This window comes from Eptatretus burgeri, chromosome 10 (assembly GCF_056783735.1).
Source record: "Eptatretus burgeri isolate ZD-2024b chromosome 10, Ebu_testis_v1, whole genome shotgun sequence".
Lineage (NCBI taxonomy): Eukaryota > Metazoa > Chordata > Myxini > Myxiniformes > Myxinidae > Eptatretus > Eptatretus burgeri.
Genome location: NC_140970.1, coordinates 3,980,659 through 4,007,461, shown reverse-complemented (window position 1 = coordinate 4,007,461; position 26,803 = coordinate 3,980,659). Strand labels below are relative to the sequence as shown.

Below are 26,803 nucleotides of genomic sequence, written 5' to 3'. Positions count from 1 at the left end.
TTATATCTTGCATTGGTATCCTGCGTTGGAGTGGCGACCCGTCCAGGATTGCGCCCAATAGCCAAGGAGACTGCTTAATAGTCTGGGATCCAGGGCACCAAAATTTGAGATGACCCGTCACGGAAAGATATACTTTGCAGACTACTTTTTTTTGCAAGTTCAGACCCTTAGGAAACAGAATCCAGAGGCCTGCTCTGCCAGAGGAATTGCAAAATTGAAAAAAAAAATGCATTTTTTACCACTACTACCCTCAAATAAAAAATTGCCTCTCGTGAAAAATTGAAAATGCAGGATAAAGTTTGGGTAATTTTAATCAAAATGGTACTAAACTTGGCACATTAATAGAACATAACATCCTTTAAAGTATTCACGATAAATTTTACGAAAGGTTTTCAAAATGGCCACCATATTTCCAAGATGGATGCCATATTTTCCCATAGATATCTATGTTCATTATATTCTGAGTATTATTGCAATTATTCAAGTGTTTTGTGTTTGTTACGAAACCATTGCTTGGTTTACTCTTTTTTTTTTTTGGCGTAAAAAACCCAATGTATTGTGGCTGTATCTTTCTAAGATGGCTGCCATTTTGCATGACTGACGATAATTTGGTCCGTAAAGAAACATTTTCAGAATTGTGTTACTTGCTTGATATATGTACTATTCGACCTTTGAAAGTTGGACAAGAAAACACTATTAAATTTAATGAAAAATTCAATATGGCTACCATTTTTTTCAAAATGGCTGTCAATTTCTGACTAACTGTCTGTTCTCACCACAGATTCGATATAAATGCACAACATGAGTTCTTTTTGTGTCTTATGTTGTGACCCTCTCTAATATAATAAATACAAATAGTTTCACATGATGACACTTCGTAAAATTACATCTTTTTACAAAGTCTTGCAAAATTTGACATGTATCATGTTGCACTCATCAATAAAAATGAATATTCCACTGACTAGTTCATTATTTAGTTATCATTAGGAATCAAGAGGTTTGCTTCAACGTGTCCACATTTCAGTGGGTTGCCCATGCAAAGGCAAGCAAAAACACATTTCGAGTTGGCTCGAGTGCACAGGCAGCTCCGAAGACAGTTGCTCTTCTTGCATTTACAGAACTTTTCCTGTACAGCTCTTGGCTTTGGATCCTTTGTCATCATTATTGGCACCAGTTTGCCATTCCTGATTTCTCTGCCGAATGCAGTTGCTATTGGGTGTACTGGTTTCGAAATGTGAGCACTCTTACACACAGCCATTTGGTGAAGACTTCGTAGCAAGTGAAGTAAAATGCATCCTCTGTAGGAGGCAGGCATCTGAGGTCACATTTTTTTGATAGCGAAAATGTGTGCACGCAGGACATCCAGACTACCCAGGAAATCAGATTGTGTATAGAGGGCCAGAAATAAGAATCTAGCAGCTTCAATGACATCAGTCGATACATCAAGGATAAAGTTCTCACCAGGTTTGCCATACTGAGCGAGTGGAAGAAGCTTTTCTGGATTGTCTACAGCACATTTGAAAGCCCACTTCTTTCCTCTTTGGAATGGATAGCTGACTGTATCACAGCCACTCAAGATGTCGGCACTGAGGATAACAGAACATATTTGTTCAGCTTCCATGTTACAAGCCCTTGCCAATGATGCTGCAATCTCATGTGTTGGGATGAAGGTGTCCATCTTTTGGACCCACAGTTCTTCAAGATCAGGAATGCATGTGCTGTAGTAAATGCACATGATCACTACATCTGTATCAGTTGCTTGTACTACTATTCTCTTGTATCCCATGTTCACAGTAGTCTTAACATTTCGTATTTTCTGTTCAACTGTCTTTCGGTTTGTATAACTGTTACGACATTTTACATGCATTTTTGGTTCATGTAGCATAAAGTTATGTTCATCTATAATGTCTCGTTCCAATCTAAAAGCTACTTCATCCATTCGTTTAGTGATAGCGTTAAGAAGTGCTGGATAACCCAGTGGCGTTAATTGTTCGAGCGGCACAGTTTCTGATACATGCTGACAAATTAGACATCTGGAATAATCTGTGTCAGATCGGGATCTTTTCTCCCTTGTGTGTTCTGGTTCCATGATTTATTCAGTCTACTCCACCATGCCAGATAATCTGTGGAAGAAACAAATATGTACTATAGGTTGCAGTCTGGAATAATACAAGAATATCTTTGTATCTCAAAAACATTACATGTACAGCCACTTGTAATAAGACAATTTCTTCTAAAGCAAGAACAAGTATGCACATCTAAATAAGGACTGCTCCCTTGCACTAAGTGACCTGGCATTCTAAAGAACGAGATGAATGTTGAGATTTACCATTTGTTTTATTAATCTTATTGACTTGATATGTATTTAAATAAATTAGAATTTGGGGCATAGTTCATCTCAGGATCACAATATATATAAAATGTATAACATGTCTTGTAGAAAGTAGTACATTGGTCAAAAGTTTGAGTGGGGGGATTTCCCCTGATGATAGGTTTAATTGATGATAGGTTTAATTTGCCATTACAGTATATCATTTCTTTACATGTTTTGATTGTATTTTTTATCATTATGAGTGCAGAAGTATATAATCTGCAATATAAATGTAGCATTACTCACCTTCTTCTGAAAATTGATCGCCAAACAGTCATTTAAAGGTGGCTACAGTGATGACCTACGGGTTATTTACCACCGGAGCAGGTGCACTTCCTGTGCTACTTGCATGTCAACAAATAATTATTAGTAGCATCATCAAACGGACTAAAACAAAATTTTCATTTTCACATATGTTATTAATATGCATCTTTGGAAAAATAATGGGAAGGTTATATTTGTATAAGGACGGTAAGTAGACTATTAAAATGCTTGTAATTCTGTTGCCATGGTAACCAAAAATCCTAATGTTTTTGGCATTATTTCAATATTGCATTCAGAACAGGTAATTAGCTGACCTAATATTTTAGGCAGAAGTATTTTATAATAAATTAATTATTCTTATTATTTAATGCATAAATGCTATTCCGCCTAAAACTTTTACATGTAAGCAGGCCTCTAATTGGTCCGTGGCAAGTGGGTTCTATATCTAATTTTTAAGGTATGGGTCAATGTGTAAGTGTGCCAAGTTTCATGCTTTTAACACAAAACACACATACCACTGCCTTAGCCACCCTACTATTATGGGTATGTTTTGTTTAATTGATAACATGGTCACTTGCACATACTGTATATTATGCAACATTCCAATGTGGTTTCATGCATACTATAACAACATACGTACCTTTTTCTGTGGAGATCTACTTCAATGTTGTCGTCTGCTAGTATGCCAATTTGGAAGAGAGGGAGTATTCATTGCTTAAAAATGCATTTTGTAATATTTTTATTACTTTATTTAAACAAGACAATGAAAATGTTATCTTAAATATCCAGCCTGATATTAGTTGTGTACATGATTTTTAAATAAAATAAAATAATTTAATCATTTGACATGTCAAATATTCTATGAATTTTCTTTTAACTATGGGTATTTTTATTGAGAAAAAAATAAGTATTTTAGAAGATAAGGGCCGTATTTATGTATATTTCCAAATTATTTATCTGAGGGTCACAGACATATGAGAAACTCAAAACTTCACAATACCTTTTTAATATATGTGCTAAATCCTGCCTGGCACCCTGCCCTACTCACCAAACTCTCTTCCCATGGTATTCAAGGCCATCTCCACTCATGGCTCGCAGACTTCCTCTCCTGTCGCAGTCAACGTGTGGCCCTAAATGGAGTTCTTTCATCCCCTCTTCCTGTGCAGGCTGGAGTTCCTCAAGGTAGCGTTCTGGGCCCTGTTCTTTTTCTGGTTTTCATCAATGATCTCTCGGACTCTCTGGAAAATCCTCTATTTCTCTTTGCCGACGACTCCACCCTCTGCCGTACGATCTGTCATCCCTCAGACCGGCAAGCAGCAGCTTCTTCGCTCACTGCAGATCTGGATAAAATAACAAACTGGTCCAACACGTGGAACATGTCCTTCAATCCAGACAAATCTCACACTCTCACTATGTCTCTTCGAAAGGACTGTTTAGAAAACCCCCCCATCCACTTTCTCAACAATCCTCTGGAAGAAGTCTTTTCTTTCAAGCTTCTGGGTCTCACTATCTGCCATGACCTTTCCTGGGAAAGTCACATTTCCAACCTCGCCTCAAAAGCCAGTCGCCGACTGGGAATCCTCCGTCATGCAAAGTCCTTCCTTGGCCCTCTTGAGCTCCTGACCACTTACAAAGCTTTTGTCCGTAGCCTGATGGAGTACTGCTCTCCCCTCTGGGCTGGTGCTCCTGCCTCCCACCTTTCTCGGCTTCACGCTGTCGAAACCAGGGCATTTAAGATCATCGGCATCTCCCGCAATGAAGCTGAGTCTTTGGGCCTCTCACTCAATCACCGCAGGTTGGTCGGTGGTCTTTCTGTCTTCTACCGACTCTACTCCAGCCTTTCTCCCCCTGCTCTCTCTGCGATTTGTCCCCACCACATTTCCACAGGGCGCTCAAGGTCCGCCAACAACCCCCTTCTGGTAAAACTACCAAAATCACGAATCACTGCTCATCTTCACTCTTTCATTCCTCTTTTTTCCCGCCTTTGGAATAAACTTCCTCACTCTATTCTTTCCCATTCTTCCCTCCAGGCTTTCAAAACAGCTGTTCACCACCACCTCTTATCTTCCCCCATCCAAATCCTCGATCTTTTCTACCCCCGATAATCCACCCAAGCCCACTTCCTTCAATTCTCCTGCTTTCCTTCCTGAAAGTCCCTGTAATGTCCATCTTCTCTTAGCCATGTTCCCCATCCCATCCCCATCCCTCTCCCTTCCACAGTTCACCTAATGTGTCTGTTCCCACTGTTTTGTCCCTTCCACTCCCGCCCCTCTTGTCTCATGCCTCCTTGCTGTGAGTTGTGTGTTAGCTCTCATACGAGCCTCGACCAAGGTATACAAAAAGAAAAAAAAAAATCGTTCGGGTCAACATTGGGAGGATAACAGATTTGACACTAGAAACAAACCCCAATACATTGTATTGCACTCCCTAATAGTGTGAACCATGCAATGGTTTTATAACAAACACAAAGCAATGAAACAATTTTAATAATACTCAACGTATAATGGAAGATTGATATCCATGGTCAAACATATTGTCCTATCTTGGAAAAAATGGTGGCCATCTTGGAAATTTTATGTCAAAAGTATAGTGGCAATTTTCAGGATGTTATGTTCTTTTAATGTGCCAAGTTTAGTACTATTTCCATTAAAATTACCCTAACTTTATCATTCTGCATTTTTCATTTTTTTCACGAGAGGCGAGTTTCGAGTTGAGGGAAGTAGTGGTAAAAAATGCAATTTTTTTCCAATTTTGCAATTCCTCGGGCAGAGCAGGCCTCTGGATTCTGTTCCCTAAGGGTCTGAACTTGCAACAAAAAGTGGCCTGCAAAGTATATCTTTCCGTGACAGGTAGCTTCATTTTTAAGGCCCTTTTTGGACCTTGGATCCCAGACTATTAAGCACCACCAACGCTCTGCACAGAGTATGGTCCCGATGGGTGGGTGGTGGAAACTCTCTGCGACCCTCACACAGGTCTAGTTGTTGTTAAGGAGGTGGAGACTGCCTCAAAACCGATAAGCCACACTCCTTAATCAGATGTGTTTCTCCTGACGTAATATCGATGAACAAATGAAACTGGTAAACGTATAAGTGCTTACACATGAGCTGTGTCGTCATGTAACACAACTAACATGTGGTAATAACATTTGTAAACAGAGGTGGTTTGATCGAAAGGAAGGAACGAGGTTAGAATACCTTCAAAGGGTTAAACTTCTTGTTTGAGTCGTGATTTAGCATATTTTGAGGCTGTTTAAAGATGATTAAATGAAAGTTATTTTAATGTTTCCTTCGAAGATTGCTCAAGGAAGTCTGCAATGAGGGAAACTCGCCCGAGCTGGTGTTCTCCAAGATGTCCACGTTTCGGGTATATAAAGCATGCTTTCAGTGCAGGGCCCATGGTGCCGAGACTGAGTTCCATCCCAATACAGGGCTTATGGTGCCGAGACTGAGATTCATTCCAATGAATGCAGGGTTCATGGTGTCGAGAACAGATCCATCTCAATGTGGTGCTGAGAACAGATCTGTCTCAATGTGGTGCCGAGAAGAGGTCCATCTCAATGTAGGTCTCTTCGTGCTGAGACCGAGATCCATCACAATACACATGGTGCCGAGACCACGATCTGTCTCAATGTAGGGCTCTTCGTGCTGAGACCAAGATCTGTCTGAATGCAGTGTTCATGGTGCTGAGACAGAGATTCTTCTTCATGCAGCTCATGGTGCATAGACCAATGTGGGCTCATGATGCCCATTGAGATGGATCTCAGTCCCTGCACCATGAGCCGTGCAGATTGAGATGGATTTCGATTTCGGCACCATGAGCTCTGCATTGAGATGGATTTCGGTCTCGGCACCGTGAGCCCTCCATTGAGATGGATCTCGGTCTGGATCTCGGTCTCAGCACCACGAGTCGTGCATTGGGATGGACTTCGGTCTCGGCACCATGAGCCCTGCGTTGGGATGGATCTCAGTATGTGCACTATGAGCCATGATGTATTGAGATAGATCTTTTTCTCAGCTCCATGTGCCCTGCATTGTTGGGATCCAATTGTTTGTGTTTTCTTTCTTTCTTTGTCCCGTCACCTTCCTTCCGTTCAGCATCATATCAAGCACACGCGAGCAACGAACGTATTCTAACCTCGTTCCTTCCTCTCGATCAATCCACCTGTTGACACAGTTTACAAGATTGCAATGAGATGGGTCCCAGCCTCGGTCTCGGCAGCATGAGCATTGCATTGGTATGGATCTCGGTCTTGGCACCATGAGCCTTGCGTGGGATGGATCTCGGTCTCCGCACCCTACATTGAGATGGATCTTAGTCTTGGCACCATGAACCCTGCATTGACATGGATCGCGGTCTCGGCACCTGGAGCCCTGCATTGAGATGGATCTCGGCACCAAGAGCCCGTGCATTGAGATGGATCCTAGCCTCAGCACCATGCGCCATTAAGTTAGATCTCGGTCAAGGCACCATGAGCCCTGCATTGAAATGGATCTCGGTCTCGGCCCCATGATCCCTGCATTGAGATGGAAATCGGTCTCGGCCCCATGATCTCTGCATTGAGTTGAATTCCGGCCTTGGCACCATGAGCTCTGCATTGGAATGGATCTCATTCTCGGCACCATGAGCCATGCATCGAGATGGATCCTAGCCTCAGCACCATGAGCCATTAAGTTAGATCTCGGTCAAGGCACCATGAGCCCTGCATTGAAATGGATCTCGGTCTCGGCCCCATGATCCCTGCATTGAGATGGAAATCGGTCTCGGCCCCATGATCCCTGCATTGAGATGAATCCCGGCCTTGGCACCATGAGCTCTGCATTGGAATGGATCTCATTCTCGGCACCATGAACCCATTATTGGGATGGTTCTTGCTCTCCGCTCCATGAGCCCTGCATTGGGATGGATCTCAGTCTCAGCACCATGAACCCATTATTGGGATGGTTCTTGCTCTCCGCTCCATGAGCCCTGCATTGGGATGGATCTCAGTCTCGGCACCAAGCACCCTACATTGAGATGGATCTCAGTCCCGGCACCAAGAGCCCTGCATTGAGATGGAGCAAAGGGCGTGGGTTGTCGGTTTCTGGACAGTCTCTGCGTCCTCAATGACAACTAGACTTTCCAATGAGGAAAAGGCAATAAAACGAGATTGCGTAAGTAACGACCAAATACATTGACGTCAGACAGACATCAAAATGTGTATATTAGTGTGGTGACAGATCGACAGGTTGACAGGGGCCCCCACTAGGTCATTATTGTGTTTTGCATGGAGCCCCCAAATGACTAACGCCCCTGGTGCAGGGTGAGGTCAAGGGCATAGGTGGTGGTGGTGGTTGTTGTTCCCCAGACAGTTCTCTCAAACAGGAGTTTGATCCCCAGGAGAGACCCACAGATCCTCACATCCAAGATTGTGTACCCCTATCTTCGTAAAGCCAGGACCACCAGCAAGAGGGGGAGAGACAGTGCATGGCCTGGAAAGACGGTGAGACAAACCACGGTGCTCTTCACGACTGGCGATCATGTCACGATTTTTAAAGACGATTAAGAAAGCTTTATGCAGTTGTCTTTAAGCAACAAAAGTAAGAACTTAAGAAGGACCATTTCATGTCATGTTCTGTTCACCTGTTTGTGAAGTTTGAAATCAATGTTTAATCGTTTGCTTTACCAACCCAATCGGGGCATCTTGAATTGGATTGCCTACGGTTTGTCATTTTAATGTTTTATAGTTATATACAGTGTACGGTTTGTTCATTTCATGTTTTATAATTATATACAATGTACGGTTTGTCATTTCAATGTTTTAGAATTTTCTACATTGTACGATTTGTCATTTTAATGTTTTATAACTATATACATTGTACGGTTTGTAGCCTGGTGTGTTGGCGCAGTGGTTAGGGCAGCGGCTTGGGATCCAAAAGGTCCTGAGTTCAAGCCCTGTTGGGCCACTGAATTAATACACCAGGGGGTTGACTCAGCCTGTCATCCTTCCGAGGTCGGCGAAGTGAGTACCAGTGTACTGGGCCGGTGTATACCCCGGTTAAAATAGGTGTACCATATCCCTGTGTCGTAAGAGGCGACCAGGGTTGCGTCAGGAAGGGCATCCGGCGTAAAACATGTGCCAAATCACTATGCGGATCATACGGATGATCCGCTGTGGCGACCCCTAACGGGAGCAGCCGAAAGAAGAAGAAGAAGACATTGTACGGTTTGTCATTTTAATGTTTTATAAATATATACAGTGTACGGTTTGTTAATTCCATGTTTTATAATTATATACAATGTCCGGTTTGTCATTTTAATATTTTAGAATTATATACATTGTTTTCTTCTTCTTTCGGCTGCTCCCGTTAGGGGTCGCCACAGCGGATCATCCGTATGATCCGCATAGTGATTTGGCACATGTTTTACGCCGGGTGCCCTTCCTGACGCAACCCTGGTCGCCTCTTACGACACAGGGATATGGTACACCTATTTTAACCGGGGTATACACCGGCCCAGTACACTGGTACTCATTTCGCCGACCTCGGAAGGATGACAGGCTGAGTCAACCCCCTGGTGTATTAATTCAGTGGCCCAACGGGGCTTGAACTCAGGACCTTTTGGATCCCAAGCCGCTGCCCTAACCACTGCGCCAACACCAGGCTCTAGAATTATATACATTGTACGGTTTGTTAATTATATATTTTATAATTACATACAATGTATGGTTTGTCAATTTCATGTTTTATAATTATATACATTGTACGGTTTGTCATTTTAATGTTTTATAATTATATACATTGCACGGTTTGTCAATTTCATGTTTTATAATTATATACATTGCACGGTTTGTCATTTTAATGTTTTATAATTATATACAGTGTACGGTTTGTCATTTTAATGTTTTATAATTATCTACAGTGTACGGTTTGTCATTTTAATGTTTTATAATTATATACAATGTATGGTTTGTCAATTTAATGTTTTATAATTATATACAGAGTACGGTTTGTTAATTAAATGTTTTATAATTATATACAATGTATGGTTTGTCAATTTAATGTTTTATAATTATATACAGTGTACGGTTTGTTAATTAAATGTTTTATAAATATATACAAGATATGGTTTGCCAATTTAATGTTTTATAATTATATACCATGTACAGTTTGTCAATTTAATGTTTTTTTAATCATATACAATGTACGGTTTGTTAATTTAATGTTTTATCATGATGTAGTATATACGGTTTGTCATTTTAAGACTTTATAATTAAATACGAACTACGATTTGTTAATTAAATGTTTTATAATTATATACAATGTCGGGTTTGTCAATTTATTGTTTTATAATTATTCGACAAAGTACGATTTGTTAATTTAATGTTTTATAATTAAATACAGCATAAGGTTTGTCAATTTAATATTTTGTAATTATATACAATGTACAGTTTGTAAATTAAATGTTTTATAATTATATACAAAGTATGATTTGTCAATTTAATGTTTTATAATTAAATACAATGTATGGTTTGTTAATTAAATGTTTTAGAATTATATACAGCGTACGGTTTGTCAATTTAATGTTTTATAATTGTATACCATGTATGGTTTGTCAATTTAATGTTTTATAACTATACATACAATGTATGGTTTCTTAATTTATTTTGTTTGATAATTATATACAATATACGGTTTGTTAATGAAATGTTTTAAAATTATATACAATGTACGGTTTGTCAATTTAAAGTTTTATAATTACATACAATGTATGGTTTGTTAATTTAATGTTTCATAATCATATACAATGTACGGTGTGTTAATGTAATGTTTCATAATCATATACAATGTACGGTTTGTTAATTTTATGTTTTATAATCATATACAATGCAAGCCCGGTGTTGGCTTAGTTGTTAGGGTGGCTAGCTTGGGATCCTAGGGTCCTGAGTTTGAGACCCGTTTTCCACTGAATTAACACCAGGAGGTTGACTCAGCCTGTCATCCTTCCGAGGTTGGCGAAATGAGTACCAGTGTACTGGTCCCGGTGTACGCCCCAGTTAGAATAGGTGTACCATATCCCTGTGTGTCGTAAGCGGTGACCAGGGTTGGCGTCAGGAAGGGCATCCGGTCATAAAAAAAACATTGCCTCAAGAAGGAAATCATGATTGCATGGAGCCCACAAAAAGCAAACCAATGCTCAACAGGGAAAATGGCTGTAAAAACGCTGTATAATCATATACAATGCACGGTTTGTTAATTTAATGTTTTTTAATCAAATACATTGTACGGCTTGTCAATTTAGTGTTTTATAATTACATGCAATGTATGTTTTGTTAATTTATTTTGTTTTATAATTATATACAATGTACAGTTTGTTAATTAAATGTCCTGAAATTATATACAATGTTCAGTTTGTTAAGTTAATGTTTGAAAATGAAATACAATGTCCGGTTTGTTACTTCCACCACCGAATGTGAAGGACCTTTTCTGTCTGTTTGTCTGTACTCCACCTCTTTCTGTCTGTTTGTTTGTCTGCAGGATATTCTCAAAGTTGTGGACAGGTTCAGTGTGTGACAATGATGAACTGATTAGATTTTGGAGAAGATCCAGATCCGGGTGTGACTACTAGAATTTTCAAAGTGATTCTTCACCATTGAGAGGGCCAAAAACGATATATCGTACACAATATCTCAAAAAGTTGTGGACGGATTCGGACAAAACTTGTTGGACATGTTGGGTGTGTGACAAGGAAGAATTGATTCAATTTTGGTGAAGATCCGAATCCGGATCTGCATACTATATTTATTTAATTTTTTTAAGTGATTCTTCACCATTTAGAGATATGGCAAAAAACGATATATAGCATGATATTTCAAAAATGTATTGAGCCCGATTAGGCATTGTTGTTCTCGTCGATCAGGCATTAGGTGGCGGAGGTATGCGCTCTACCGAGTGCCCTTCCAGTTTAGTTAATGTTTTATAATTATATACAATGTACGATTTGTTAATTTAATTTTTTACAATCATATAAAATGCATGGATTGTTCATTTCATGTTTTATAAAAATATACAATGCACGGTTTGTTAGTTGAATATTCTATAATCATATATAATGTCCGAGATTCTTTAAGACAATTAAGAAAGCTTTACGCAGTTGTTTTAAGCAACAAAGGCAAGAACTTAAGAATGAGCGTTTTATGTGTAATGTTTTATTTGCTGTTTGTGAAGTTTGATGTAAATGTTTCACCATTTCCTTCGTTGAGTGGATTAGTGCGCAATAAACTGGAATGCAATCATTACATGACGGGAGAACCTTCTTACTCAATTACCGAATGTTCACCTCTTTGAAAATAACTTTGGGTATTGTAAAGGAGTATCGTGGGCTTAAAATGGATGGAAAGAAAGAAACCCTTTCACTGATATTATGGTTGTGTACCAGATTCCACAGAACATTTGGATTTGGATGAGGTGCACTGGACATTAAGCATGGTTTAAGCCGGTGTATGAAATATACACCAGGAGAGTTGAAAACACAACCCGGTGTCTCCAAATATCATTATCTTTAATGTAACTAGCATAACCCGCGCTCTGCGCGACATGTTGGGGTGGGTGTGTTTGAGAAAGGAACTGATGCAGAGTATCAGTAGTAATTTTACTTTAATGCAGTAAGTGGAATACAATGTTCAAAGTACTTCTTGATACACAATGTTTTGGGTTATAGCATTACAAATGCAGTAACCGTTTTTGGCACGATTTCACTGTTTCAGAACCATTTTATTTACTTTTTTGTACCATGCACCTGATATGGTCTTTGAGATAATGTAAGCCGAATATCACGTAACTCGAGCGCAGAACAAAGTCGAAGATAGCGCGACACGAAACTACAAACTCGGAAATAATATATAAGATGTGTGCATAATCCCACTATTACCCAGAGGTTACTGCAGAAGAAGGGGTGGTAACTAGATTAGCCAGGCAGTGATCAACGAGTGCGCAAACACGACAGGTGGGAACAGACAACAAATGAAGACAAGTGAGTGTAGAGAGGTTTGCAAGATGTGATTCATGTGCTGGGGGATGATATTGGAAGCCTGCAAGCAAATACGAAAAGCATTTACTGTGTTCAATCATTAGAAACATTTAATCTTTTTCTTTTTCTTGTCTACACACGAATAACTCCGTGATGCGGCGGGTCGCTAATTGACCGTGAACGCCAATAACTCGACCATGTGACTTAGGGTCCTCTGTCTAATGAATACCGGTTACCTAATGGTTCCGTGATCTAATTACCGGGGGACACGCCCTTGGTACGCCTTGTTCAAACCGGATCACCTTACCGGATCAGATGCAAACGAGCGTAACTGCCAAGGACGAACCGGCTAGGAAAACAGATTGTTGGGGAATAACGTCCCAGCTCGGCTTGGATATGGACCATTCTGGACCAATGAAGGAAAAGATGAAAACGAGCTGGGAACATTTCTATACAAAGCATTTATTTATACTTAAGTGAGGAAAGGTATTAGCAAAGTAAATGGGGTTTATTTGTATTTACAGCTGGGATAGCAAGGAATTTGTAGGGTGCGACAAAAGGCAAGCAATTTACAAAAGCAAACAGAGCAGACTTATCCCGTTAGAACTTCTACAATCTTGACTTCTGCTATGAGAGATGCCATCACACACAAACACACACACACACACACACACACACACACACACACACACACACACACACACAGCTGAAGAAGATTAGATATCCAGAAAGAAAGAGAGCAGATGAGGGGAAACGGCCTTGCAATACCTGGCGCGGTCGGCCGACCAACACAACCCGGTACGCTTTGGGGGAGGTGGGGGTAGAAATACTGGTGTCTAAGGTGTGGGAGTAGGAGGTGTGGTGCAGTGCAATATGGTGGGGGGGGGGTATCGTGCCAGAGGAAACTGTGATTTCGAGTCAGTAATGGATGCTCTTTTGTGTGTCCAAAGGGGACGAGATAGAGGGGTGGAAAGAGAGAGAGGAGAGACGATGCGTGAGGTAAAATATCCCTAACCTAGTCATGCATAGGTCTGCTAGTGTCATGTGCACCTCAGTGAGATGCTCCGCTTGAACATTCCTACCTCAAGAGTTGGTGCATTATCTCCGGATTAGTCACTTTGCCAGGGCTCATGGCAACGTGCGCTCCACACTGGTCCTCTGGAATAAGCACGTCTCAGTCGCACACCAACCATGAGTGAAGAGCCAGCGACAGGCAGAGGCAACAAGGCAAGGAGCAGTGAAGAAGAGGGCAAAGCAGAGGGACGAAGAAGAGAGCGAGCAGCTCCGCGATCTGCCTTTTATAAGCCCTGGGCGAAGGCTGGGGTGACGACCCGAAGCGACGCGCTGTGACCAAAATCCCACTTCTCTCTTGGGGAAAGTGTCCATAGCTATGCCCTGCCAGGCTCCTGGGGCCGGAAGCGGTCTCATTTGCACATCCGGCATGACACAGCCCGGAGCTCCGTACCAAACTCCTGGATTGCTCTTCCCACGACCCCTCCTCGCCGCCTGTCCCAACAGCCCTGGCGACTGGACGAGGGCAACATCAATCCCGCATGCTCTCCCGGAACATTCCCGGTGAAATGCGGCCAGCGCTATTAACATCCGTTGCTTGTCCCCGCATCACACGCTCCGAGTACCCTGAGCCGTCCAGCACGCCTCTGGTTCATGGCGAATTGTATCGATACAGAGGTACGAGGAGGTGCGGGAATATTTTTCTGTTTGCGGGAGGTGTCGGCAGTCAAAGTGGTGAGTTTTTGTGAGTAAGGTAAGATGCCATTGGAAAGTGGCATGCAGTTTTGAATGAAATGGCACGCCATGCGCATGCCGTATCATGTGTTTGTTCTGATGTTGATTCTCTCACGGGAGGCTGCGTAGTTTGTTTGCTATTCATATTGTGGTGTGTGTGCTTGCTTGCTTGATTTTTACAATGGCTAAAAGGGAAGGGTTGGAAGAGAAATCAGAATAGAAGATGGAGATATAATTATTAGACCGAGCTATAAGACCCATGCAATGCACTTCGTCCCGTTAACCCACGACACATGAGGGGAAGATCTGACTGCACAAAGACTAACAAAATAACTGCCTGGGGATTACGATGTTGGGTGCCATTGCCTTAGACTCTTAGAGGCATGCAGTTTTTCAGAACCGCAGCTGTGTGTGTGTGTCTGTGTGTGTGTGTTTCTGTGTGTGTGTGTGTGTGTGTGTGTGTGTGTGTGTGTGTGTGTGTGTGTGTGTGTGAGTGTGTGTGTGTGTGTGTGTGTGTGTGTGTGTGTGTGTGTGTGTGTTTATATGTATATGTGGTGTTTATATGTATATGTGTGTGGTGTATATATATATATATATATATATAAATATGTATATATATATATATATATATATATATATATTTATATATATATATATATATATATATATATATATATATATATATATATATATATATATATATATATATATAGCCTGGTGTGTTGGCGCAGTGGTTAGGGCAGCGGCTTGGGATACAAAAGGTCCTGAGTTCAAGCCCCGTTGAGCCACTGAATTAATACACCAGGGGGTTGACTCAGCCTGTCATCCTTCCGAGGTCGGCGAAATGAGTACCAGTATACTGGGCCGGTGTCTACCCCGGTTAAAATAGGTGTACCATATCCCTGTGTCGTAAGAGGCGACCAGGGTTGCGTCAGGAAGGGCATCCGGCGTAAAACATGTGCCAAATCTCTATGCGGATCATACGGATGATCCGCTGTGGCGACCCCTCACGGGAGCAGCCGAAGGAAGAAGAAGATATATATATATACATATATATATATATATATATATATATATATATATATATATATATATATATGCGTGTGTGTGGTTTTTATGTGTGTGTGTGTGTGTGTGTGGTGTGTATATATATATATATACATATATATACATATATATATATATATATATATATACATATATATATATATATATGTACATATATATATATATATATATGTACATATATATATATGTACATATATACATATATATATATATATATATATATATATATATATATATATATATATATATATATATATATATATATATATATATATATATATAACACGCACACATATATATCGTTACAGATTCTCCGCCCGCCGGCGTGCGAACAACCGCGTCTAACCAATAGCGGCCGCTTCGCCCACCGAACGGACAATCCAGTCGCGACTTTCCGGATCAACGCCAAAAACCAGCCACGGGTGTGTTTTTAAGCACACCACAACTTTGTCCGTACTCTACCCGCGCTACAGGGTCAATTGCCAGATCGTCGATATACCTAATTAATCGCGCAGTCCCGTTGGACCCGATCACTTTACCGGCTATTTAAAAACCAACTATATTCCGAGGGCAAGATGGCAGTTCAATCAAGGGAAAAGATGCAACGAACGAGGTAACATTTGAACAAGCACATTTATTACAAACATAAGCACGTAAGCAGTCATGCATCAATCAAGCAATTATGCAAGGCCGAACACGCACACAAGTATACAACCAACAAAAATAATGCGAAAAAAGAGCTACTACCGTCTATCTATTATGTACAGTCACTTATGCAGTTTTACTGAGAGACGGCACCACAAACACACACACACACAAACACCCAGAAGAGAATGAAAAGGAAAACGGGACCGGGTGGTGAAGTCTTGGGCTCCGTTCTCCAGATCCAGCCTTCACCACTGGCGTCTCTTCCGACTCGACGACCCTGCGAACAAGAGCGCGATTCAGAGCGCCCTACTTGCAATCCCCTCAGCGCACACGATCCTGCCACCTTGTTCCTGATCCGCCTCAGCACCACACCCCGAGACTCTCTCGCCACCTCGACTCCGATCCTTGTGTCAACGGTCATGACTCTCCCACTCTTCTTCTCAGCGCTCGCGTTCCGCCGCTTTGTATTCAAGCCCCGCCCCTTTTCAACTCCCGCCCTTCCTTCCAGAACACGCGGGAAACTTCCAGAAGGAAGCGTTTTCCCGCCAAATTAGGGACGCGTGCCGCCGCGGTAGTTGTCTTGGTTCTTCTCTTTGTCCCTCGCAGGGTGAAATCCACCGCAGAGACGCCATTCGTTCAGGGGAGGGGGAAACGGGGGCCGCCTGCTTTCCCCCGACGAAGGCCAGACCTCTGGCAACCGTGTGCCGAGGTAGAAAACGCAGTGGTCGTTGAGGCGGCGTGGTTGTTGTGGTTGGTGGTTGAGGTGATCATGGTTGGTGGTTGAGGTGATCGTGGTTGTTGTAATGGTGGCGTGGTTGGCGTTGTGTGGTGGTTGTGAGGGTGGTGTGGTTGGGTGCTTGTGGTTAAGGTGGTTGTGTGAAGGCAGTGGTAGAGAAGGTGGTTGTGTGAAGGCAGTTGTGAGAGCGCTGTTGGTGGTGGAGGTGGTTGTTGTGAACGGTTGGTCCAAAATAACGATAGCAAAAGAAAAACGGCTAACTCAAAGATCACAGCCCTGATCACACAAATAAAGCCCATTAGACAACGGTGGGGAAATCTATCTGAACACAGACTTATCGGCATAACTGATCTCAGGACCTATATGGTGCTCTGCGAATTTCCACAGCCGTAACAATAAATAATATATATATATATATATATATATATATATATATATATATATATATATATATGTGTGTGTGTTTGTCTGTATATGTATGTGTGTGGTGTTTATATGTATATGTGTGTGTAGTATATATATATATATATATATATATATATATATATATATATATATATATATATATATATATATATATATATATATATATATATATATATATATATACACGTGTGTTTGTATGTATATGTATATGTTTGTGTTTGTGGTGTTTATATGTACATATATATGTGTGTGTGTGTGAAATGTTTTTTTACCATGGCTGTGTGTCATTTCCGTCCCAAGGACAAGGTCACAAGGTCAAAAACTTAGAAAATTGCGAATTTTGACATAAAAATCATACGACCGCCAAAACTTTGAGAGCAGGGATGACAATATTTTTTATGCATAATCTCGAGGTAATTCCCTACCTAAAGTATTGAAACCATTTTGCTTTATCTCGAACACCTTGCCCGTGGCGCCCCCTTCAAGTTTGTTTTTACGCTGATTTCATCAAAGTATGGATAATCCGAGGAGTGCGAAATGCCATATAGCCTATATGACGTTATATTGTTCCTGGAATGTTCCAGAGGACGTTTTGCACCAAAGGTCATAATCCTTGACTTTTTACCTTTGACCTTTAAAGGCCACAAAGGTCACATTTTCAAAGTTGTGGCAATCGAACCGGGTTTTCGACCTTCTTCGACGAACTAACTCCAATAAGCTATAGCACGTATCCTGTTTCCTTATTTTAATGTCCACAACATTGTTTTGTGACCTTTAAAGGTTATGCAAAGGTCAAATTTTGAAAATTGTTGAACGAAACTGGGTTTTCGACATTTTGGAGCTAATAACCTGTCACTCGTACCACATCATGTTGATCATTTTTATAACTTGGTCAAAAATTATCACATTGTCTCATCCTTGACTTCTGAAACAATCTACATCGTCAACTGCCGCTCGTGAACCACTGTCGTCTTCAGACTTGTTGGTCTTTCTTTTGATTTTGCTCGTACCATATCCTGATGCTATGTGGACTTTGCTTCCCTGCTGATGGACCTCTGGTAGCTTTTATTTGTTACTCCATTTAGGTCTTGGATTGATTGCTGGATCTTGAGTGTTGTCTACTTCCTTACATCTTTGATGTTTGGTTTGTTTCTTTTTCTTTCATACCTATTTTTAGTATTTCACAGTTCCTTTTACTGTTTCATATCTTTCTTTATTCCTATTTTCCCTTCTAATACCTCCCCTCCCCCCCCCCATAACCACAACCCTATCTCCCCCCCCCCTCTTCATTTTTGGGGCATGAGCTGCCTGCCCTCGTGTTCATGAAAAACCAGCAGCTGCTGACTTTGATCGGGTTTTCAGGTTGGGATAATGACTGTCATGCCCTGATCACTAGACATTGTCAGTGCAGGTGGGAGAACTTTCAGTTCGATACCAGGTAACCCTCACCTCAAGCGAGGCAGCCTCTCACCGAAAGGTATCCTGGTCAGCCTGTCTTTTCTGTCTGGTCTGAGCCAACCAAACTCGGTCAAAAACCGAAAAGAGTGACAATAATGTCAGGCTTACAAAAAACGAAAAAGCATACAGTGTCAGAATGAGTCATAATGTTTTGTCAAGTACTTGTAAACATGTTTTGAAAAAGTGTAATTCCTCCAGATGCTGCTGTTGTAAAGTTTTTAGACCTTGTGAAACTTTCGTTTGTCATGTGACAGCTAAGACTTTTGTTGTTGATTGTGAATGTTTGTTGGGATGTAAATCAAAGTACATTATTTATCTTCTCACTTTTGGAGATTGTGGATTGCAATATGTTGGTAGAACTTCTCAATGTTTACATCAACGTTTGAATAGACATTGGTCTGCTGTATCATCTGGGATTAAGACTTATTTATATAGTCACTTCAATGAAGTTGGACATGTTTTTAGTCGTTGTTCTATTCAAATTATACACTCAGTTAATGTTAATGATTTTGATAATAAAGAGGAGTGTAATGTTGAGCTCGGATGCAAATAGGATTTTTGGATCAGGACACCATGTGTGATCTATCCTTTGGGCCTTAATGTCAGGGTACAAGGTACTGGGTGAGTTTCTCAAGGTAATGTTTTCGGTAACGAGTGTTTTGCTAATCCAATCAGGAGACAGACCCAGAGATCATGGACATCATAGTTGGTGTCGTACAGCTCCAAAAATGGAAATTTCAGAGATAATTGATAAACTTTAAGATTTTTATGAAGGAAAGGATTTTCATGATTTTTATGTTCTTCGAAGGTCATGTTCCAAACACGTCTTAGCTCGTATTCTCCGGAGTTCAGCAGGTTCATATGACGTGCTTGTTTCTCATCGAAGCTTTTTGTAGCAGGGTTCTGGTGAAGAAGTCTACTCTCAAAGTTGATAGGATCCGCATGTTCTTTGTTTGTGATTTTTCCAGCAAGCAGGTCGATAGGCTTCAGCTTCATTCTATTTTTAGGGATACCAGTGTAGAGAGTTTATTACCAGATAAAGTTGGGGAGCGAAGCCATTGAAGGTTTATTTCACTCTCACGAAGGACATAGGACAATCCTTATTCAATTATGGTATATTTCTTAAAACTCTTCGCATAGATAAAGTAAAGGACATTTTGGAAACTGCTCGATATAGCATGTTTGTCTTCCCCTTTTTAACATGGTCCTTGTGGACACGTAGTTTCTGTGGATTTGAATAAAATGAGTTGTAGTGAAATTAGTGATCTGATGAAAATGGGAGTTAAATATAGGGAACCAGTAACTCAACCTTGGAGCTGCATTAGGTCTTCAATTGAGGATTCTGTCTCTAATTTGTTGGTAAAACAAAATATGCATATTTTGTTGGTGCATATTTTGTTGGTAAAATATGCACCAAGTTTAATTTATCTGTAAACAGTTTTAATGCATGGTTTAACGGAGTTGTGGAAGTCCTGGGGAATAGGATTAAGTTTTTTAGTAGTCAGGGCTTGCTTTCACTGTGTCGGTCTAAACCAGTGTTGAACAAGCCGAGTGTTCGTAAAGACATTCGGGAGCTCCATGATAACTACGTAATAGCTCCAGCAGATTAGGCTGCGAATAATTTTGTTGTGGTTTGTAAAAAGTTTTATGTAGAGGTTTTATTAAGAGAGTTAGGCATTGTTACGGTTACTTTCACTAGTATCTTTACTAATAAAAGGCTGTGTGTGTGTGTGTGTGTGTGTGTGTGTGTGTGTGTGTGTGTGTGTTTGTTTGGTATCTACCTCTGTGGGTATCAGAATGTTGAATGGAGTCCTCCCAGGGCAGGCTCAAAGTGTCCCCCTTCATTTCGCTAAGGGGTCACGATTCATGGACCAAGCTGTGAACTTTTCTGTTCTCAAAGTTTTATGCCGAGGGTTCTCTTCAGGATTTTCACTGAGTTCCGGACAGCTTCCAACTGTAGTTCATTTGTTATAATATTCCTAGGAATGGTTTTTATCTCACCTGTAAAGTAGTTCCAGGGAGCTTATGAGATGGTACGTCATCCGTCCGACCGTCCACAAGTACTTGCAACTTCTTCTCAGAAACTACACATACGATTTCAATGAAATTTGACCACATCCTTCATCACCCGTGATGGCATAAAAAAAAACAGGATCTGAACGGGTCTACAGAGGGAGTTGTTCGGTGGGGGGGTGGGGGGGAGTGGATTACCTCCCCAAAGAGGTATTTGATTTCTTCTCAAACGATACACACAATTCTTTGAAACTTCACTACAACCTTCATCACCCATGATGTATCAAAGTTTGTTCATGACATTAGAAAAATCTGCTCAAAGGGGATTTAAGGGAGGTTGCCCCCCAAAATAAGGCCAAAAAAAAAAAATGTTGCATTGGCGTAACCCGCCCGACCCTAAAAATTCCGCCGACCCTACGTTTTTTTTTTGTTTTTTTGCTATCGAAAAATTTTGCCGACCCTATTTTATTGCTATTTTTGTTGTTTTGCTATCGTTTTCAAGTATCTTGTTGATTGCGATCGCGATCGCAAAAACCCGGAAGTGTTTCGGACAGAACCCGCCGACAAAAAGGGTGGTACTCGAGCCGGGGGAGATTTTGGGAGGGACTTATTAGGAAAAAAAAAAAAAAAAAAAAGATCCCGACCGACCTACCCTATTTTTCAATGACCCGTTACGCCAATGCAACATTTTTTTTTTGGCCTAAGTATTTGCTTTCTTCTCCAAAATTACATATACAATTCCGATGAAACTTCACCACCATATTCGCCACCCATGATGGACTAAAGTTTGTTCACGACATAAAAAAAAAATTGGCGTCTAAGTGGGTCTGTTGGGAGAGGGGGTTTGTCCCCCAAAATATGCATTTGCTTTCTTCTCAGAAACTACACACGCAATTCCGATGAAACTTGACCACAACCTTTATTACCCATGATGTACCAAGGTTTGTTCACGACATTAAAACAAAATTGGGGTCTGATGGGTTCAGGGGGGGGGCGTTGCCCCCCCCAAATATGTATTTGCTTTTTTTTTCTGAAACCACACACACAATTTCGATGAAACTTGACCACAACCATTATCACCCGTGATGTACCAAGGTTTATTCATGGCATGGAAAAAATCCATAGCTATTTTCTTTCTTCTCCATTATATATTTTGTGGGTCATCCATGCCTCCCAGTGGTTGCCTGGTTATCTTATCCAGCCACTACCAGGTGAGTACCCAGAGGTATTGCCCCTATGTTTAATATCTTTGTCATAATTCCTGTAGGTCCAACTATCACTAGTACAACTTTGGTATTCTTCAGTTTCCAGGATCTTCTCACTTCATTCTTGAGGTCTTGGTGTTTAGTCATTTTCTTGATTTCTGCATCGTTTAGTCCATCATCACTGGTATTAACACCCCAATCAGCAATGCCTTCTCATTTTTGTACCGAAGTATGATATCTGGTTGCAATACTTTTTCGATGTTCACGCTCGATGGGATCATTAGGTCGTACGAGAGTGATAGGTACTTCCATGTTTTCATTGATTAATTTTGGTTCATGGTCCCACAAATTTTCTGGAACTGGGATATCAAAGTTTTTGCAGATGTGTAAGCACATTACATTATAAACTCTGTTGTGTCGTTGTGTGTACAGCTGTTCTGACATGAGTTTTGTGTGTGTGTTCGGTCATTAAGCATAACATATCATTCTGTTTAATAACCCCACCTCCACCCATCACCTTTCTCTCTTCTTCTTTTTCATACTCCTCTCTCTCCTCTCCCTCCTCTCTCTCCCCCCTCTCTCTCCTCTCTCTCTCTCTCCCCCTCTCTTTCCTCTCTCTCCTATCTCTCCTATCTCTCCTTTCTCTTCTCTCTTTCTCCTCTCTTTGTCCTCTCTCCTCTCCTCTCTCTTTCTCTCTCTTTCTCTCTCTTTCTCTCTCTGCATGTAAACTCATTCATGGGTTTGGCATTTGCAATTTCACCATTTACTGCATCCGGAAACAATCACTAGTTCAGTAATTTTAAAATACAATTATGAGTTGAGTTTCCACCCGTGAGATGCCGATCTTTCTCCCAAAGGTGGAATGAAGATGAGGAATCCAGTTAAATTGAATTGTCCATGTGTAAACACATTCGGGGGTTTGGCATTCGCCATTTTGGCATTATCTGTGTATAGACTCTTCCGTCAACATCACACCACGTTCACTTGAGACTTTTTGCTATTTTTCTGTAAATAACCTGTAAATAATTCCCACGTTTATATTACGAGTGGGCGTGTTTGTCCGATGGACCAAATTTTCGTTGATCTTCACAGCCTTGTTGCATATATCTGTCTGCTGTACTGTTTGAGCATTAGCTTGTCTTTCACTAAGCCCAGATGTGCTTGGGGCCAACGTGGGGATTATATGTTCGTTATTATTATTGCCATATGATACTACCATCTATATATTAATACTGAAGGACCAATTTTGTGCTCCTCCTATCGGCCGCCTCACACTTTTCTCGGTACTGTGACCTGGACTGAAAGAAACATGGTACCTATGAGAGTGCATCGCACATCGTGGCAATAGTCAACTTTCAACTCCGAAGCATAATAAACACTTTTCGTTTTACATTCGTTTACATGGCGACGTGTGACGTCACCGCTGAGAGGCGTCAGGACGTCATGACATCATCGGTCATTCGCTGACGTCATTACGTCTGTCGTCGACAGACCGTCACCGCTGAGAGGTGTAATTCCACTCCTCAAAAATAGCGACTGCAATGTAAAACCCTCTTCTGCACATGCTGACTACCTCAGAATGTGAATTTGACAAAAAAAAAATGTAACAAGAAACATTGTATCTCTATATATTAATACTGAAGGACCAATTTTGTGCTCCTCCGAGCGGTCACGTCACGTTTTTCTTGGTACTGTGACCTGAACTGAAAGAAACTTCGTACCTGTAAGAGTGCATCGCACATAGTGGCAATTGTCAACTTTCAACTCAAGCAGAATAAACACTTTTCGTTGAGACGGGGGCGAGGAGTGAAGAGACGGGGGTGGGGGGGGTGAAGAGACCAGGGGGTGAAGAGACGGGGCGGGGGTGAAGAGGCAGGGGGAAAGGTCAGCAAATTTTTTGGCGGCGGTAAGCAAATTGAAAGCGGGAGACGGGGGAATGGGGCGGGTGCTGGGGTGAATTAGGCGGGGTTGAGTGTGAGGGGGTGGACAGTGGGGGGTGAATCAAGAGACGGGGGGCGGGGCCGGGGTAATTAAATTTTTGGGTGGGGGTAAGCAAATTGAAGGCAGGTGGGAATGGGGCAGGGGCGGGGGATGAGTAGGCGGGGGCAAGCACACCCTGTCCAGTCCATGTCCCTCGAGTGTGGGTGAGCTGGTGAGGGTGGTTGAATGAACGGAATCCATGTGACGGGGTTTTGGCTAGTTATTATTGTTGTAAATATTATTCGTATTAATATATGCTTTGTCACAATGTTATCATTGTTTTTGTTTTTTATTTTGTAATTGGAATGCCGTGCCGTGGTAAAAGGACGTGTTGAGTTGTTTTATACACATTAACATGGCGTGTGTTTAAAACATGGGAATTCTGATGGTTTTTTTGTAGTTAATTAGACTAATCAACTGAGGAGGTCATTACGATCATTTTGGTGTGTCACATTCCACATCAGAACGCTCTAGTTGAACTCTACAAAAAACATGCCTCGCTCACGCGCGCGCGCACACACACACACACACACACACACACACACACACACACACACACACACACACACACACACACACACACACACACACACACACACACACACACACACACACACACACACACACACACTTTCCTCATCCTTTATAGTTGAGTCTTAAAGGGTCAACATGGTCTTAGGGGTTTTGTGTGTCTTTTGGGTCCTTGGGGTCTTATGGGTCTGCGGAGTCTTTTGACCCCTCAGGAACTTTTGAGTCTTTTGCGTGTTTTGGGTCCTCGGGATAAAATCCTGAAAATAAAACCACGGGAACTTTTGGGGTCTTCTGGGTCCTCGGGAACTTTTGGAGATTCGGGGTCTTTTGGGTCCTCAGAGACTTTTTGGTCTTTTGGGCCCTCAGAGACTTTTGGGTTATCTGGATGTTTGTGGCCTCAGGGACTTTTGGGTCTTTTAGGTCCTTGGGAACTTTTGGGTCTTTCCGGTCGTTGGGGTTTTTTTGGTCCTCGTGGACTTTTGGGTCATCTCGGTATTTTGGGTCCTTGAGGTCTTTTGGGTCTTCGGAGGTTTTTTGGGGTTCTTGGGGACTTTTGCGTCATGTGGGTCTTTGGGGGTCTCTTTTGGGTCCTCGGTGTCTTTTGGGTCCTCAGGGTATTTTGAGTCTTCGGGATATTTTGGGTCTTTTGGGTCCTCTGGGAATTTTAAGTCATCTGGGTCATTTGGATCTTTCTGGACTTTTGTGTTATAGGGGTCTTTTGGGTCTTCTGGATGTTTTGGGTCTTTGGTGTCTTCAGGGTTTTAAGGGTCTTGTAGGTCCTCAGGGTCTTTTGGGTCTTTGGGATGTTTTGGGTCGTTTGCGTCCTTTGGGTCCTCGGGGTCTTTTGGGTCATCAGGGTCTTTTGGGTCCTCTGGGTCTTTTGGGTCCTCTGTAACTTTGAGGTCATTTGAGTCATTAGGGATTTTTGGGTCCTCTGGGTCTTTTGGGTCCTCTGTGACTTTTATGTCATTTGGGTATTTTGGGTCCTGGTGGTCTTAAGGGTCTTGGGGGTCTTCAAAGGTTGAGGGGACTCAGCAGTCTCAACTCTAAAAGTTCAAAATGTACATTCCAATAGTGCCTAATTAATGAATACACGTACATAATTGATATACACAAAAAGTACTGGGTGGAGCATTTATATCTGACACATTTGCAATCTCTCTCGGAAGCAGTCTTGGTATAACTACAGTAATTATTACCTTCGCATTCTGCGAAAGGTTATGTTTTGGTCGGCGTGTATTTATTTATTTATTTATTTATTTGTAATCTTGTGATTCGTAAAACTCAAAAAGTATTAAACCCAATTGCATGAAATTTGGTGGGATGATTGGTTATTAGCCAGGAAGCATTCGATTAGATTTTGGGATCGTTCGGGTCAAAGGTCAAGGTCAAGGTCACGAAAAGGTCAAAATCGTCTTTTTACGATAACACGGTCAATTTTTATTCAATTTGCATGCAACTAACGCTAAAATGTTCAGAATTCAACGCCTCATCTTGTGATATGCAATATGACACAATGACCCCCATACTCTTGTTACCGGTTAGGGGTCAAAGGTCAGGGGGGTCACGACCTTGAAAACGAGATTACCTTCTCTTGTTGAAACGTTGTATTCACCGAGCTTGCGAGTGAAGACTCGCCAAAACGACGTGAGTTGATTGTTGTTTAGTCCGTAGCCCCCGAAAGTCGGAGGGAGGGGTCATGGTCATGTGGTTTGTGTCATAAGACCATTCAATATGAAACCAGTTCCCCACACTCATACCAAGAACAAAAAAAGTAGTGGCGGCGAAGGTATGCTCTCTATGAGTGCCCGTTCTAGTTGTTTTTTTTTAGATCCTCGTGGAGGATCTCTAAGTCTTACTCATGTTGTTGTTCTTGTGGACTTTTTTGTTTCACAGCCTACAGTTTTCATCGAAACTTCCTAAAACATGGAATATATATGTAAAAATACCCTGCGCAGACAGTAACCATCTCCGATTTTGAAAATTCCTCCCAGGAAAAAAGTTATGACATCAAAATATCTCCGCTAATGGAAATCGCCAAAAAATTATCTCCGAAACCAGGCAAGCTTTTTGAATTTTGTTTTCGGGAATCGAACAGGGCATGAGCAGAGATGAATCACCGCACATATGATGCATCACTATGACGTCATCAATTTTTATGACGTCATTCCTATTTTTTGACATTTTTTGTTTCACAACCCAGAGTTTTGATCGGATCTTCGTGAAACTTCGTATATGCAGAAAGCCCACGCGCAGGCAGGAACCATCTCCGATTTTGGAAATTCTTCCTCGAAAAAAAGTTGACGTCATAATATCGCCGCTAATGGAAATCGCCGAAACCATTATCTCCGA

At 41.4% G+C, this 26,803-nt stretch overlaps 1 pseudogene; it reads right to left on the bottom strand.

Moving 5' to 3' along the window:
- Nucleotides 1–330: 330 nt before the first annotated feature.
- LOC147017844 (uncharacterized) lies at nt 331–2,217 on the bottom strand (annotated as a pseudogene).
- Nucleotides 2,218–26,803: the final 24,586 nt, after the last annotated feature.